At 37.1% G+C, this 18,385-nt stretch overlaps 1 pseudogene; it reads right to left on the bottom strand.

Moving 5' to 3' along the window:
- Positions 1–279: 279 nt before the first annotated feature.
- LOC136306589 (large ribosomal subunit protein uL6 pseudogene) overlaps positions 280–18,385 on the bottom strand; it is a 32,496-nt pseudogene continuing 14,390 nt past the window's right edge.

The raw sequence follows: 18,385 nt of genomic DNA, 5'->3' as shown, positions 1-18,385 counted from the left end.
CAAGGTCAGTACATGACTACATGATTGGAGATGGTGTGAATGGTGGCCAGTTCCTTTTTATCATCTACCATTTGTCAACCTGTAGCCTTATTTTCTTTCCAAGAAGACTGAGTTCTATACTGAAGGAAAGAAAGGGTGGGATTAGCTATTACTATATATTTTTTCAATGTCAGCAAATAAAATCTTTCCCAGATGCTACTAGAACCCTGCCCCCTTTTGCCCAAATCAATACATGGCTTTTATTGCACCTTTAAAATATCACAAGTCTGAGGAATCATCCGGCATCTTGCTGTTTCTATAAGTGGACAACTTAGATCTTATTCATCAGCCTGCTGAACTGTTCCTTTTTTTAGAAACATAGATATCATCCACAAATGTTCTTATACCCTTCGTTTTAGTTATTATGGCTTGCTAAATCGAAACAGCTGAATTAGATACAAATTCAATGTCATCTCCTTCAGGAACTAACTGATCTTTCTGGTTTTGAGATACTGAACAAACAACACCTGACCTCATCTGAATGCTGAGGATATATTTTTCACCCAAGAAATTTCTGATTTCAACAAGAGAACCCTCTCCAGAATAACAATGATGATGGGGAAGTGAGTGTGCACATACCTCATCTTGTAATGGAAGCCCAATATAACACCCTGGATCATGGTCAGTACATGAGTGCAGATCACGTGAACAGGGGCCAGTTCCTCTCTATCTCCCGTCATTTGTCAACCTGGAGTCTCTTTTTCTTTCCAAGGAGACTGAGTTCTATACTGATGCAATCAAAGTCCCTCCACACGCAGGGGTCCCCAAACTTTTTACACAGAGGGCCAGTTCACTGTCCCTCAGACCGTTGGAGGGCCGCCACATACAGTGCTCCTCTCACTGACCACCAATGAAAGAGGTGGCCCTTCCGGAAGTGTGGTGGGGGCCGGATAAATGGCCTCAGGGGGCTGCATGCGGCCCCTGCGGGCCGTAGTTTGGGGACGCCTGCTGGGGCCTTCTCAATAACTGAGTTTCTTCACAGCAGTGATCTTCAACCTTTTCCATCTCATGGCACACATAAACTAATTACTAAAATTTTGCAGCACATCAAAAAATACGTTATATTTTTTGCCTATCTGACAAAAAAAGTAGGTATAATTTTGACTCATGTACACCAGATAGCTATTGTTGTGTTGGCTGCTGTCACTTTTTATTTGATAATATAAAGGAAAAGAGGTCAGTGCCCTTAATTAAATTGTCAGGTGTTACACATTTTAAGAATTCTTGCGGCGCGTCGGTTGAAAATCACTGCTTCAGAGTGATATTGGCATTTTCTGGAATGTCAACAGCCTGTGCTGAGAGTGTTTTTTTATTTTTGAAGTAATGTGGTCTCAAATTCCCCCTTTGACTCAGGGTTCTCTGGCCAGAAATCTGTCACATGCCAATCTATTACTGTGGTTCTGTGAAAATGAGAATCTAGTATTTGGATCCTATAGTAGGCAGCAATTTAAATATAGGGCCCAGTTCTAGGAACATTGGGAATGAGAGGAGGTTGTGACAGACACTTTTCTTTGGCCAACTCAAAAGTCATTTATTTCCTTACTGTCCTTTTCATTGGTGCCTGCTGTGGAATCCAAATGCTAGATACATATTTTTCCAGACTCACATTATTTCTTCAGATATATAACATACATAGTTTCCATGAAAACTTTCCCAGTTTTTTCTTTTTTTGATAGAGGGAAGTACATATTGATAGCAGATAAAATGGTACCCTAAAATATTTTTTAAAGAACAAAACACTTGGTTTATAGAGAAGAATAACCTGGCGGAGGAATAGCTAGTAAGATGCTTAAAGGTGAACTTGCCTTAGTGAGAGGAGGATGCTGATTAGAAATGTGGAGGCAGTTTTGAGGCAAACTGTTAACTTTACAGTTTTATTTCTGTTCAGCTTTGGTTTCATCTTTCGATTAAGACATACTTAGTTTATAATTTATCGAGCACTCTTTCTTGCCTTTGGTATTTAAGTAATTTAATTTAATCTCTTTGAAGGAGATCTCAGTTGAATTCATATAAGATTTTAAGAAATCATTAAGAAAAACTTAGTAAAAGAAAACATTTTAAGGAGAGTAATGAAGATATTACAGTTTTACCCCCTCAAAATGACCTAATAGGCAGAATGAGCTCTGGCAGAGCAGAGAGTATGAGGCAAATGTTCAGCTTCTTTCATTAAAAAACAGTATTATGTAACAGCATAAACTTTGCAAGGCTATTTCTTTAAGAAAAAAATTAAACAAAATTTGTTTATCTACCAGAAATGTAGCCTAGAGGACTCAGCCTACAGATGTCTCCTGAAATGTGGAAGAAATATCCTTGTGTGTCTTAAAAGATTGGCCTTTTTCAGAGTCTGAAAGAGGAAGAGGAGAAAAGAAAGAGAAGAGGAGGAAGGATTTCAAGAGGAAAGAAAAACAATAGGGCTTTTGCATCCTGATTTCACCTTTTTTGGTTTCCAAGGAGATGATGCTAGTCACGGAGACCTTAGACAAATAAGTGGGAGGGTAAAAACAGGGCCTTTTACATTCCCTTCCATTTGTAGGGTGACAATTCAATTTATCATCTAGTGGGCAAAATATTTTAGAGAAAAAGAAATCACACTGAGGCAATTGACAAAACCCAGGATTTTCTGGGCAACTGGTATACATTGTTAATCTATTCTGTACTAAGAAGGTGTATGTAAGCAATTATTGTGGAGGCTATGGTAAGCCTGATAAAAGGAGTGCCCAGATGGCCTTCCTATCTGTCATGTACTCAGAGAGGGTGTTATCGGAACGCTATTAAGAGGAAGCTCCTGGTGAGGTTAGGAGGTAATTCCAAACCGAATCAGGTGGGAAACTCCAGGTTGGAAGACTGGATGAAGTAAACGGTAATCACTCAAGGGTCAGTGACCTATGAAGACAGCATAAATTTAAGAGACAACCATAAGATTTCCAGAGGTAGCTTGGGTTATCAGAGGCAATTAAATTATAAGGACCTGAAGACAAAGGTCATTGCTCCAGGAAACAGTGTTTGCATGAAATGAAGGATGTCTTTGCTTGCTGTGTCACAAGGTACCATATTCCTCCCCTTATATTTCCGGAGGTCAACTTAAGGAGGGAAGCAGCAGAGGGGTGGCTATGGTAGAGATTAAATATTTTTATTAGTAAAAATATGAATGGATAGATTGTGTGACCCTCTAAATTATTTAAACTAGATATAAATTTATTTGAGTGTCTATTTTTGTGGACAGATTAGTTATGAACAAAACAGAGGAGTTATATCTCTGTAAATCTAAACTGTACTATGAATTGTGTGAACCTCCTTGCTGCATTTAAATAATTATATGTTTACTGATAGAAGTAAAAGATCTTCCTCTGAATTATTTCCAAAAAATCTTAGGAATGCTATTATTTTATTGAATCATTCCCTGGGACTAGTACTTCATATCAAGTATCTAATATTAATGGTCCTAAGAAAACTATAAAGTAAGCATTGTTACTTTGTAGGTAAGTTTTTCAAGGCTAGGAGACATTGAAGGGCTTGATCTAATTCTAATAAGTGGTAGAGCTTGGATTTAGATGAATATAAAACACTTACATAGCTTACATATTACCTTTTATTCTAAGCTGGTTTATTTTATCACAAGTAGATTATAATCAATGCATTGGGCCCTTGATTTCTAATCTCTCTTCTGTGTGGTATTAAACCATGATTTAAATTTGATTAATTAATAAATTTTTCACATACTTAGAATGAATTTTTCAGCTAGACTTAAAATTATTTAGTTTTTTCTTCTTGATTGTCCTATATCTGTGTTTCTTGCATCATTGTTTATCTTTTCTAAAAAAATTGCAATACATTTACAATGTACAAAACTTTATACGTAATTACCCATTCATTCAATAAGTATATATTAATCGAGCATCTATTGTATTTTAAGTTTGGGATATATAAATAAATAAAACTGATTGATAAATAATCCTTATCCCTTTTGTTCTTAGGCTTTCTTGGTAGAGATATAACATAAGCAAAATGAATGAAAAAGATTGTAAGATATAGTAGAAGGTGATAATTGCAATGCACACAAATGTAGAGCTGTGTACATTGCTGGAGCAGATGATGGGAATGATTTGCTATTTTAGGAAAGATAATAAGAACAGATCCATTTAGAAGAAGCATGAGGAAGTGCCCTTACACATGTCTAGAGAAGAGCAATTCACGTGGAGTGAAATAGACAATTGAAGGGCTATGAGTAATATGTGACCAGAGAATTAGTAATACTGTATAAAGTCAGAGAACAGTTGGGGTTTTTGTGGGAACAGATCTTATAGAATCTTGAAAGTCATTGTAAGAAATCTGGCCCTGGCTGGTTGGCTCAGCGGTAGAGCGTTGGCCTAGCGTGCGGAGGACCTGGGTTCGATTCCCGGCCAGGGCACACAGGAGAAGCGCCCCTTTGCTTCTCCACCCCTCCGCCACGCCTTCCTCTCTGTCTCTCTCTTCCCCTCCCGCAGCCAAGGCTCCATTGGAGCAAAGATGACCCGGACGCTGGAGATGGCTCTGTGGCCTCTGCCTCAGGCGCTAGAGTGGCTCTGGTTGCAACATGGCGACGCCCAGGATGGGCAGAGTATCGCCCCCTGGTGGGCAGAGCATCGCCCCTGGTGGGCGTGCCAGGTGGATCCTGGTCGGGCGCATGCGGGAGTCTGTCTGACTGTCTCTCCCTGTTTCCAGCTTCAGAAAAATGCAAAAAAAAAAAAAAAAATGCAAAAAAAAAAAAAAAAAGAAATCTGACAAGATTGCAATAAGACTCATATTCTTTCTTAATATCCAATATGGCTATGCACACATATTCTGTACTGGCAAATAATGGCTTTACTCTTTAAAGTTCTTTCATAGGCGATTAGTGGCATCCGGACACATGTCTACATTTTTGTTTGTGAACCATAATTTATCATAGATTCTTCTATTAGAAGATTAGTGGTTTGTCTACCCAGAGGGTGAATTTTATTTACCAGACTAGTGTGAGTCATAGAGTTCTGCATACCATCTTTGACTAATTGGTGTGCACCAATTAAAAAAAAATTAAACTACCATAAATCTCAAGGTCAAGAAACACCATAGCCTGACTAGGCGGTGGCACAGTGGATAGAACATCGGACTGGGATGCTAAGGACCCAGGTTCGAGACCCTGATGTCATCAGCTTGAGCGTGGGCTCATCTGGTTTGAGCAAAAAGCTCACCAGCTTGGACCCAAGGTCGTTGGCTCAAGAAAGGGGTTACTCGGTAAGGCCCGCGGTCAAGGCACATATGAGAAAGCAATCAATGAACATCTAAGGTGTCTCAATGTGCAACGAAAAACTAATGAGAATTTTGAGGGTTATTTTTATTTTCTTCTCTTTCTTTTCTCTTCACTCTTAAAATTGTGTTAGATAGGTGATTGAAAAGGAGGAGTTAAGACAGCTTTAATCTCTTTATCAATTACATCCCAGGGAAAAAAGAGTGATGATATTTGGTAGGAGCAAAGCCTTATCTAGAAAATGCCTTCAACATGATGTACAGCCAAAGCATACCTAGCAAACAAAAGTAGGATTAGGTGCTTGGCAGTGGTTTTCAACCTTTGTTTCTCACGCACTCATAAACTAATTACTAAAGAAAAAGGGGCCCTGACCTCTTCTTCCTTAGTAACTAATTTATTTGTGCCATGAGATGAAAATGGTTGTATTTAGTCAGGAGCATTGACCTTAGTAATTAGTGTGTGTTTGTGCCATGAAAAAAAAAGGTTGAAAATCACTGCCCTAGAGAATATCTCCTAAACTATAGAACTCTCTGGGGTATAAAATGAAGATGTTTCATACTGTATGAGGAACTCATGAACTTCCTTTAGAAACCTCATCCTTTCTTGGCCAGAAGGGTGGACTTGGACCAGCAAAAAAGGGTCAGGGAACCACCTTTGACATCTCAGAACTTTCTGTTTTTTTCTGATTATTTTAATCTAAATTATTTACTGGAGTCTAAAACTGGTTAAAATCTCTGATCACGTTTGTCTGATTTGACAACCTAATCCTGTGTTAGCTCAGTTATAGAGAGGAAATCTTTAAAAATTTTTACTTGTAAGAAGGGACCAAATTTACCAAAGGTTCATAGAGGGTTGTTTGTAAATCCAAAGGAACAAGCATATTCTGATAACATATGGGAAAATTAGGCTTTAATATTTTAAGTGGAGTCTAAAGAGAAATGGCCTGTCGTTAAGAGGCAAGAAAACATATTTTTTTGTTTGTATTTTTCTGAAGTGAGAGCGAAAGACAGAGAGACAGATTCCTGCATGCGCTAGACCGGGGTCCTCCCTGAAAGCCCACTAGGGGGAGATGCTTTGCCCATCTAGGGCATTATGGCTCTGCTGCAGCTGGAGCCATTATAGCCCTTGAGGTGGAGGCCAGGGAACCATCCTCAGCGCCTGGACCAACTTTGCGCCAATGGAGCCTTGGCTGCAAGAACCGAAGAGAAAGATAGAGAGAAAGGAGAGGGGGAAGAGTGGAGAAGCAGATGAGCTCTTCTCTTGTGTGCCCTGGCTGGGAATCAAACCTGGGACTTCCACATGTTGGGCCGATGCTCCACCACTGAGCCAACTGGCCAGGGCTGAAAACAAAATTTTTAGCAAACAGAAAAGAACATATATGTTGTTTTTTCAAATTTGATAGTTGAAAGCTATTAGCTCATTCAAGAAATTTTGCCATTGTTTGAAACTTCCAAAATTTCTTTTCTAAGAATTAATGTGAAAAATTTATTAAAAAATAAAAGAAATCTTTGAATTTGGAAAATCCTTATTCTTTAAGAGTTTATTTCATTTTTGGAAAACCTGAGAAGCTACTTAGAAATAAGTACTATGTGCTTGACCAGGTGTTGGTGCAATGAATAGAGTGTTGAGGACCCAGGTTCAAAACCCGGAGGTCGCTGGCTTGAGCAGGCTCAGCAACTTGAGCGCGGGTCACTGGCTAGAGCATGTGATCATTGACATGACTGCATAGTTGCTGGCTTAAGTCCAAGGTGCTGGCTTGAGCAAGGAGTCCCTGGCTCTGCTGGAGCCTCCTGGTCAAGGCATTCTGAGAAGCAATCAGTAAGCAACTAAGAGTACAGCAATGACAAGTTGATGCTTCTCATCTCTCTTTCCTCCTGTGTGTCTCTGTCTCTCTATCTCACTAAAAAAATAAGTACTATGAATAAGGTAGATATTTGAAGAATTAAAAAATGTGTAAATATATAAATATATAGCAATGTGACTTGTTTTCTTGAATGGTTTATAAACTAAATGGTAAGATAATTCCCAAAGTGAAGTATAAGACTATGTGACCAAAATAGCTTCATTGGAATAAATTATAGTCTCCCAAGATGACTGTGTTGAAGGATAACATTCATTTGCTATCCTCCCCCATTTACATTCCTTGATCATTCTATTTAAGATACTTACTTTGATCTTATATTTAAAATAGGTATTTTTAACCAAGATTGTTGTTCAGTGGATGTTTTCCGCTATGCCAGTGTTAATAGTTGTTATTTATGGAGAACAGAACTGTCTTAATATTATACATTTTATTTTTCTCATAATAACAGTGGGTATGACTCAGGCAAAAGAGTATATATTTTTTTAGTATAGACCTGTGGGAATACATTTTTTGGTTTTTTATTAGTAGCCTAATGAAAATTTGTTGCATTGCATTTATCCACACAAAAAACAAAAACCCTTTTATAAATAGCTATGATTATAAGAAATAATAATATGCAGACTTTCTCCTGTGTAATGCAAAGACATTGCTTATTAAACCCTATTTACATTATGATTTAGTTTCTGTTAAAGTGAAATGATTTTTTCCTAATATTAAAGGGTAATACATTTAGGAGTAACTTAAATGAATGTTGAGGTAAGATAAATAGTTCTAAAAACTGAAAAGTATTTGTCTTGCTTTGTGCTGTGCATGAGATAATTATGTGTTTATGTGTGTGTTCATGCACAGACATGCACATGTATACATGGAGATTATACACTCATTATTTTTTAACTCAAATGTTATAAGATAAAATTAAAAATATTGATGTGTGCCTTAGTGCAGTTCTCTGAGGAGAAAATACTGAGACAGAATAAGCAACCCAAGAAATCTGATGGAGAAGAATGCCTGAGAGAAATAATGGATGCCTGACCTGTGGTGGCGCAGTGGATAAAGTGTCGACCTGGAATGCTGAGGTCGCCGGTTCAAAAATCTTGGGCTTGCCTGGTCAAGGCACATATGGGAGTTGATGCTTCCTGCTCCCTGCCCCTTCTCTCTCTATCTCTCTCTCTCTTCTCTAAAATGAATAAATAAATAAATAAAAATAATTAAAAAAAAAGAAATAATGGAAAAAGAAATAGATATGACATCTGCAAAAGAAAAGAGGCTGGAGAAGGATTAAGCAGAGGCCTCAGACTATGATGCAAATGTGACAAAGCACTGGCCAAAACAACAGAGCTCCAAATCACAGATATCTGGTAGAGGAGTCTAGTACTGGGAAGAATCTATTGGGTCCAGGTAAGCATACCACTCTCAATTATTGGCAGGGGCTGTCAGGGAAGAATGACCTGGCTCAAAAGGTGGATACCGGGTCATATGGTAACTCTATTTTTAACTTTTTGAGGAGCCTTGATACTGTTTTCCATAGTGGATGTACCAGTTTATATTCCCACCAGCAGTGAATGAGGGTTCTGTTTGCTCCACAGCCTCTCTAACATATGCTACTCTTGTCTTGTTGATAATAGCCATTCTAACAGGTAAGAAGTGATAGCTCATTGTTGTTTTAATTGCATTTTCCTAATAGCTAGTGAGGTTTAGCATCTACCCTAAAATTTGGAAAACATTTACTTGCAAAGACATATGCACCTCTATGTTTACTGCAGCATTACTCACAGTGGCTAAGACATGGAAACACACAAAGTGTCTTTTGAAAGATGATTGTATAAAAAAGATGTGGTACATATACAGGGAGTCCTCAGGATGTGCATGGTGGAAGAAAATGGAGAAACGCAGCGTATGAGGGAGGGAGGTGGAGTCCCCAGCATGCTTACCTACGCCATTTTGGACTGTTGAAAGCACAAATGTTCTGTTTGTGTTAGGCTAGGGTGTGTTTTGACTTACACCAAAATTCGAGTTATGTCACTGTCATAGAACAAGAACGGTGTTGTAACCTAAGGACCCCCTGTATACAATGAAATAGTACTCAGCTACAAGAAAAGATGAAATATTGCCATTTGACAACATAGATGGATCTTGAAAATACCATGCTGAGTGAAATAAGTCAGAGAGAAAAAGTCAAGAACATAGATTTCAGTCATATTTTGGATGTAAAACTGAAAGCAACAAATGGACAAACAAGGCAAACAAACCAACAAATACTCGTAAACACAGATGGTTGTGGGTGGTGACCGGAGGAAAAGGTGGGATACTGAAGGGTAGAAGGGGTTGAGTGTATGATGACAGAGGATATTTGACTTTGGGTGGTGGGCACACGATGCACTATACATATGATGTATCATAGAATTGTACACTTGAAGCCTATATAGTCTTAATAACCAATGTCACCCCAATAAATTTAATAAAAAATAAATTTAAAGAGAAGGTGAATATTGAAGGCAGTAACAACTGGGAGCTTTCAGTAACTGCATTCCTTGCTGCTGAATGGCAAGTTCTTTTTTTTTTTGTTTTTGCAAGTTCTTTCTAGAAGCTAGATCCAAGTACCATGTCCCAATGGCTGCTGTAGTGTGTGTGTGTGTGTGTGTGTGTGTGTGTGTATACACTACTCTGATCAAATTAGACACAGATAGAAGACACAGAAAGTCTTCTATCATTTAGAATCTACTATTTTGTAAGATATTCTGATGTTACAATCTATATAAATAGGTTTAATATGCTTGCTTGTTTTTCTCTGGAAAATCTGTATTTAGCTAGCTTATTTCAGGCCACTTTAAAAAGATTTACATACTTACTGAACTGTCCCATACTTCTGACCAATGGCAATAATTCTGACTGTCAGAACTAGGTAGAATGGAGGACCAGGAGAAGACTGGGAATGGTATCCTAAAATCAAATGCCACACAACAGAGCAAGTCCAATTGTGCTCCCGCACTCATCTTCCTCCTTATAGTTGGGGTTGAACACACGAGGAAGGGGAAATGAGAGCAACTTAGCAGAAAATGAGAGAGAATTAGCAGAAAATTACTCTGCAATACCTAGTTCAACCTTGTCCAGAGGTAAGAAAATAAAATAAAGCCTCTGAAAGAAGAACTGGATTCTGATCTTTATTTTCCTGATTATTGACTTCCCCATATCATGTATGTCTAACATGTAAATGGAATCGGATATCAGTTTTAGACAAAACATTGTTAGCATATGTCACTAGACCTCATTTTATTAATATTTAAATTATTTTAATTTTATTATTTTATGAAAAATTTAGTATATTAAACTCTGTAATGCTGAAAATAGTGTAAAGAAAGGATAAGTATAACAAAAAGCCTGGGGTACAGCTGGTAGAGAGTTTTATAGGTCAAGAAAATATTTGTAATGATTTTCACACACTTCTAATTTGTTTTGATGACTGTGGAAAGAAAAGTGAAAAAGCATATGTAACACATATTTATATAAAACACAGAAATGTATTAGATTTATAGATTGTTCTTCCTTCAGAAAAATTTTCCTCTGTACCTCTTTGTTCTCACCAGAGGAATGTTGATATCATTTTACACATAATTTTTGAGCCATAGCTAGTGCACAATTAAATAGCTAATTCCCATGGTTTAAAGCAGATTATGAACCTATGATGTTCTGAATATTTTCTAATTAATCAACAGACATTTGTTTGATATTTGCTACATGACTCAGAATTTGGAATGGAACGTTTAGCATACACAAGACAAATAAAATATAGCCGTTAATCACTATAGTGTGTCCATAAAGTCATGGTGCACTTTTGACCGCTCACAGGAAAGCAACAAAAGACAATAGAAATCTGCACCAAATAAAAGGAAAACCCTCTTAGTTTCTGTAGGATGATGTGGCAGCATGTGTGCATGCACAGATGATGATGTAACACTGTGTATACAGCGGAGCAGCCCACGGCCATGCCAGTAGAGATGTGGACGGTACAGAGGAAAGTTCAGTGTGTTCTGTGGCTCGCTAAATTCGAATCCGTGACCAAAGTACAACGTGAATATGGGCACGTTTATAACGAAGCGCCACCACATAGGAATAACATTACTCAGTGGGATAAGCAGTTGAAGGAAACCGGCAGTTTGGTGGAGAAACCCCATTCTGGTAGGCCATCAGTCAGTGATGATTCTGTAGAGGCTATACGGGATAGCTACTTAAAGAGCCCTAAAAAATCTGTGTGTGAGCCCACATTGAACTGCACTGAATAGGTATGATACTGGGAGAATTTATTTTTTATTTGGTGCAGATTTCACATTTCTATCATCTTTTGTTGCTTTCCTGTGACCGGTCAGAAGTGTACCATGACTTTACAGACACACTGTATAATCTACTTGGAAAGATGAGAAAAATACACAAAATACAAAAAGAGACTGACACAAGGCAATATATATTCAAGGGTTTAACTGTGTGGAGTTTCTAAGCATATTAGTGGCTTAGAGATGGGAAAGTTGGTTGAAATTAGTTATAGAAAACTTATGGAGATGGATGGTTTTAAGTGGACATTGAAAAATGGGTAGGTTAGGAATAGACAAAGGATAAACAGAAGATATAGCCTACGCATGATTGGCATTGTGTGATTTGAAGACGTCAGGAGAGACTTCTCTGATTTGGTTGAATAACGTCCTGGAAGTGAGAGGAGAAGTAATATGAAATAATTTGAGTCTGGAGCCCAGATTATGAAGGCTCTGGGGTTCAGCATGGCATAAAAGATAATTAGAAGTCATTGTAATGATAAAATGTAATTGGCATAGGTTTCAGTATGTCAGCCCAAGCACAATTATTGAGGCTTTCCCTTTTATTCTATAATACTTCTCTGAGAACACAACTCTTTATTTTGGGAAGCTTATGAATGTTCCAGACTGTTGAAAAAGTTAGTGCACATGGGGGAGTTTAGAAGAGAGTCAGTAAATTCCTAGCTGTTGGCTGTTGGAGGGTGTCATTTCTGCAGGGCTTATCGCAGGGGTGGATAGCAGGCCAGCCTGCCTCTCTCTACCTAACCTGTTGCTGGCACCAGACTGTGCTCGGCAGGCCCCAGGTGTGATTTCCTCTCTGATGTCTGGTCTTGTCTTTGGCATCTCACCTCAAGCTCCATAGATATCTCTATGTTCCTATGCAATTGACTTCTCTCTTCCTCCTGAGTCTGGTTGATCCTCATTTGGTTTTACCCAAGCAGAATAGACAGGGTCACTCTGCAGTTTTTTTTAAATCCAGTTTTTTGTTTTTTGTTTTGTTTTTTTTTTTAATAAATTTTTATTAATGGTAATGGGATGACATTAATAAATCAGGGTACATATATTCAAAGAAAACATGTCTAGGTTATTTTGTCATCAAATTATGTTGCAAACCCCTCGCCCAAAGTCAGATTGTCCTCCGTCACCCTCTATCTAGTTCTCTGTGCCCCTCCCCCTCCCCCTAACTCTCTCCCTCCCTCCCTCCCATGTCCTCCCCCCCCCACCCATGGTAACCACCACACTCTTGACCATGTCTCTTAGTCTCATTTTTATGTTCCACCAATGTATGGAATCATGTAGTTCTTGTTTTTTTCTGATTTACTTATTTCACTCCTTATAATGTTATCAAGATCCCACCATTTTGCTGTAAATGATCTGATGTCATCATTTCTTATGGCTGAGTAGTATTCCATAGTGTATATGTGCCACATCTTCTTTATCCAGTCTTCTATTGAAGGGCTTTTTGGTTGTTTCCATGTCTTGGCCACTGTGAACAGTGCTGCAGTGAACATGGGGCTACATGTGTCTTCACGTATCAATGTTTCTTAGGTTTTGGGGTATATACCCAGTAGAGGGATTGCTGGGTCATAAGGTAGTTCTATTTGCAGTTTTTTGAGGAACCACCATACTTTCCTCCATAATGGTTGTACTACTTTACAGTCCCACCAACAGTGAATGAGGGTTCCTTTTTCTCCACAGCCTCTCCAACATTTGCTATTACCTGTCTTGTTGATAATAGCTAATCTAACAGGAGTGAGGTGGTATCTCATTGTAGTTTTGATTTGCATTTCTCTAATAACTAATGAAGCTGAGCATCTTTTCATATATCTGTTGGCCATTTGTATCTCTTCCTGGGAGAAGTGTCTGTTCATGTCCTCTTCCCATTTTTTTATTGGATTGTTTGTTTGTTTGTTGTTGAGTTTTATGAGTTCTTTGTAAATTTTGGATATTAGGCCCTTATCTGAGCTGTCGTTTGAAAATATCAGTTCCCATATAGTTGGCTGTCTGTTTATTTTGATATCAGTTTCTCTTGCTGAGCAAAAACTTTTAATTCTGATGTAGTCCCATTCATTTATCTTTGCCTTCACTTCTCTTGCCATTGGAGTCAAGTTCATAAAATGTTCTTTAAAACCCAGGTCCATGATTTTAGTACCTATGTCTTCTTCTATGTACTTTATTGTTTCAGGTCTTATATTTAGGTCTTTGATCCATTTTGAATTAATTTTAGTACACGGGGACAGGCTGTAGTCGAGTTTCATTCTTTTGCATGTGGCTTTCCAGTTTTCCCAACACCATTTGTTGAAGAGGCTTTCTTTTCTCCATTGTGTGTTGTTGGCCCCTTTATCAAAGATTATTTGACCATATATATGTGGTTTTATTTCTGGGCTTTCTATTCTGTTCCATTGGTCTGAGTGTCTATTTTTCTGCCAATACCATGCTGTTTTGATTATCGTGGCCCTATAATATAGTTTAAAGTCAGGTATTGTAATGCCCCCAGCTTCATTCTTTTTCCTTAGGATTGTTTTGGCTATTCGGGGTTTTTTATAGTTCCATATAAATCTGATGATTTTTTGTTCCATTTCTTTAAAAAATCTCATAGGGATTTTGATGGAAATTGCATTAAATTTGTATATTGCTTTGGGTAATATGGCCATTTTGATTATATTTATTCTTGCTATCCAAGAACAAGGAATATTTTTCCATCTCATTGTATCTTTTTCGATTTCCCTTAACAATGCTTTGTAATTTTCATTATATAGGTCCTTTACGTTCTTTGTTATGTTTATTCCTAGGTATTTTATTTTTTTTGTTGCAATCGTGAAGGGGATTATTTTTTTGAGTTCGTTTTCTAATATTTCATTGTTGGCATATAGAAAGGCTATGGACTTTTGTATGTTAATTTTGTATCCTGCGACCTTACTGTATTGGTTTATTGTTTCTAATAATCTTTTTGTGGAGTCCTTCGGGTTTTCGATGTATAGGATCATATCATCAGCAAAAAGTGATAGCTTTACTTCTTCTTTTCCGATATGGATGCCTTTTATTTCTTTGTCTTGCCTGATTGCTCTGGCCAGAACTTCTAGCACCACGTTGAATAAGAGTGGAGAGAGTGGACAACCCTGTCTTGTTCCTGATTTAAGGTAGAAAGTCCTCAGTTTTATGCCGTTTAATAGGATGTTGGCTGATGGTTTATCATATATGGCCTTTATCATGTTGAGATATTTTCCTTCTATACCCATTTTGTTGAGAGTCTTAAACATAAAATTGTGTTGTATTTTATCAAAAGCCTTTTCTGCGTCTATTGATAAGATCATGTGGTTTTTGTTCTTTGTTTTGTTGATATGGTGTATTACGTTAACCATTTTGCGTATGTTGAACCATCCTTGAGATTCTGGGATGAATCCCACTTGATCATGATGTATTATTTTTTTAATATGTTGTTGTATTCGGTTTGCCAGTATTTTGTTTAGTATTTTAGCATCTGTATTCATTAGAGATATTGGTCTGTAGTTTTCTTTCTTTGTGCCATCCTTGCCAGGTTTTGGTATGAGGGTTATGTTGGCCTCATAAAATGTGTTTGGAAGTATTGCTTCTTCTTCAATTTTTTGGAAGACTTTGAGTAGAATAGGAACCAAGTCTTCTTTGAATGTTTGATAGAATTCACTAGTATAACCGTCTGGGCCTGGACATTTATTTTTGGGGAGATTTTTAATAGTTTTTTCTATTTCCTCCCTGCTGATTGGTCTGTTTAGGCTTTCTGCTTCTTCTTGACTCAGTCTAGGAAGGTTGTATTGATCTAGGAATTTATCCATTTCTTCTAGATTGTTGTATTTGGTGGCATATAATTTTTCATAGTATTCTACAATAATTCTTTGTATTTCTATGATGTCTGTGGTGATCTCTCCTCTTTCATTTTGGATTTTATTTATTTGAGTCCTGTGTCTTTTTTCCTTGGTGAGTCTTGCCAAGGGTTTGTCAATTTTGTTGATCTTTTCAAAGAACCAGCTCCTTGTTTTATTGATTTTTTCTATAGTTTTTCTGTTCTCTATTTCATTTATTTCTGCTCTGATTTTTATTATCTCCTTTCTTCGGCTGGTTTTGGGTTGTCTTTGTTCTTCTTTTTCTAGTTCCTTAAGGTGTGAAGTTAAGTGGTTTACTTCGGCTCTCTCTTGTTTGTTCATATAGGCCTGAAGTGATATGAACTTTCCTCTTATTACTGCTTTTGCTGCATCCCGGAGATTCTGATATGTCGTATTTTCATTTTCATTTGTCTGTATATATCTTTTGATTTCTGTGCTTATTTCTTCTTTGACCCATTCATTTTTTAGAAGTATGTTGTTTAGTTTCCACATTTTTGTGGGTTTTTCCCCCTCTTTTTTGCAGTTGAATTCTAGTTTCAAGGCTTTATGATCAGAAAATATGCTTGGTACAATTTCAATTTTTCTAAATTTGCTGATATTGTCTTTGTGGCCCAGCATATGGTCAATTCTTGAGAATGTTCCATGTACACTAGAGAAAAATGTATACTCTGTCGCTTTGGGATGAAGTGTCCTGTAGATGTCTATCATATCCAGGTGTTCTAGTATTTCGTTTAAGGCCACTATATCTTTATTGATTCTCTGTTTGGATGACCGATCTAGAGCCGTCAGCGGTGTATTGAGGTCTCCAAGTATGATTGTATTTTTGTTAGTTTTTGTTTTAAGGTCAATAAGTAGCTGTCTTATATATTTTGGTGCTCCTTGGTTTGGTGCATATATATTAAGGATTGTTATGTCTTCTTGATTCAACTTCCCCTTAATCATTATGAAATGACCATTTTTGTCTCTGAGTACTTTTTCTGTCTTGTAGTCAGCATTATTAGATATGAGTATTGCTACACTTGCTTTTTTTTGGGTGTTGTTTGCTTGGAGTATTGTTTTCCAGCCTTTCACTTTGAATTTGTTTTTATCCTTGTTGCTTAGATGTGTTTCTTGTAGGCAGCATATAGTTGGATTTTCTTTTTTAATCCATTCTGCTACTCTGTGTCTTTTTATTGGTAAGTTTAATCCATTTACATTTAGTGTAATTATTGACACTTGTGGGTTCCCTACTGCCATTTTATAAATTGCTTTCTGTTAGTTTTGTATCTAGTTTGATTCTTCTCTTTTGTTTTTCTATCATTTGTTTTTGTTTGTTTGTGTTCCATACTTCTTTCCTCTGTTGCTACCTTTTTTAAGTCAAGTGTTTTTGTGGTGGTTTTTTTTAAGGGTGGTTACCATTAAGTAATGAAAAGGGTACCTACCATATTCATTGTAGTACCCTATCTTATAAGTATTTCTGCACTTCATCATCCTTTGCTACTGTTAATCTCCATCCTCTCCCCCCTTTTTTTCCTTTGTTGTCACAGTTTAAGTTTGGTTTTATTGTGTTCTTGGTGGAGCTGTTACTTGTGGTGTTGTTTTCTTTTGTTCTTTGAATCTGGTTGGAAAACCCCCCTTAGTATTTCCTGGAGTGGGGGCTTTCTGTTGATAAATTCTCTCATCTTTTCTGTATTTGTGAATGTTTTTATATCTCCTTCATACTTGAAGGATAGCTTTGATGGGTATAGTATTCTTGGCTGAAAGTTCCTCTCTTTCAGGGCTTTAAATATTGGGGTCCACTCTCTTCTAGCTTGTAGAGTTTCTGCTGAGAGTTCTGATGATAATCTAATAGGCCTTCCTTTATATGTTGTACTCTTCTTTTCCCTGGCTGCCTTGAGAATTTTTTCTTTGTCATTGGTTTGTGTCATCTTTATTATGATGTGCCTTGGAGTGGGTTTGTTGGGGTTAAGAAAACTTGGTGTTTTGTTTGCTTCTTGAATTTGAGGCTTTAGTTCCTTGCACAGGCTTGGGAAGTTCTCGTCTATTATTTGTTTGAGTATATTCTCCATTCCATTTTCTTTCTCTTCTCCCTCTGATATACCTATTATTCTTATGTTATTCTTTCTGATGGAGTCAGACAATTCCTGTAGGGCTTTCTCATTTTTTATTATTCTTGAGTCTCTTTCTTCTTCTCTCTGTTGTGCCTCAAGTTGTTTGTCTTCTATTTCACTAATCCTATCTTCAATCTGGGCTGTTCTGTTAGCTAAGCTTGTTACCTCGTTTTTCAGCTCGTGAATTGAGTTTTTCATTTCTGTTTGATTTGTTTTTATAGTTTCAATTTCCTTGGTAATATATTCTTTGTGTTCATTGAGTTGTTTTCTGATCTCCCTATATTGCCTTTCTGTGTTTTCTTGTATATCTCTGAGTATTTTTAAGATTTCTATTTTAAATTCTCTGTCATTTAGCTCCAAGGCTTCCAATATGTTAAGTCTTTTCTCCATAGATTTTTCCACATCTATTTGTGTTACCTCTCTTTCTTTTGTATCCATAATATTCGATTTCCTCTTTCTTATCGGCATCTGAGGGTGGTCTTATTGATAGCACTAATTAGAATTAATAAAGAGTAAAAAGAAAAAAAAAAAAGGGTAAAACACCCCACAAAAAAAACAGTAATAATTTATTATTTCCCCCTTTGTTTCTCTCTTCTCTTTCCCTCCTCTCCCCTCCTCAGGGAAATATCGTGCCTATAATGGAGGGCCTGATTTGGGGTGAAGAGTTCAAGGGGCAAAAAAAAGGGAGTAGGGACCTACTAAATGCAAAAAAAAAAGGAAGAAAATCTTAGACAAGCATAAGATGATTTGCTTGTAAGTGATGGTCAACTAAGAGATATAATGAGAGGGACAAGAGGGAATCAGAAAAAAGGACCAAAAAAGAATAATAAAGAAGAAAAAATAAAAATAATAAGTAAAAATCTGTTGTATTAAGTGGAGCGAAGACTAAATACAATGGAGACCTTGGGTTGGGAGGACCCAAAATGCCACAAAAATAAACAAACAAGAGAAAAAAAAAAACA

The sequence above is a fragment of the Saccopteryx bilineata genome, chromosome 5 (assembly GCF_036850765.1).
Source record: "Saccopteryx bilineata isolate mSacBil1 chromosome 5, mSacBil1_pri_phased_curated, whole genome shotgun sequence".
Taxonomy (NCBI): domain Eukaryota; kingdom Metazoa; phylum Chordata; class Mammalia; order Chiroptera; family Emballonuridae; genus Saccopteryx; species Saccopteryx bilineata.
The sequence above is the reverse complement of the archived record's forward strand: the minus strand, read 5'-3'. Positions and strand labels throughout refer to the sequence as shown.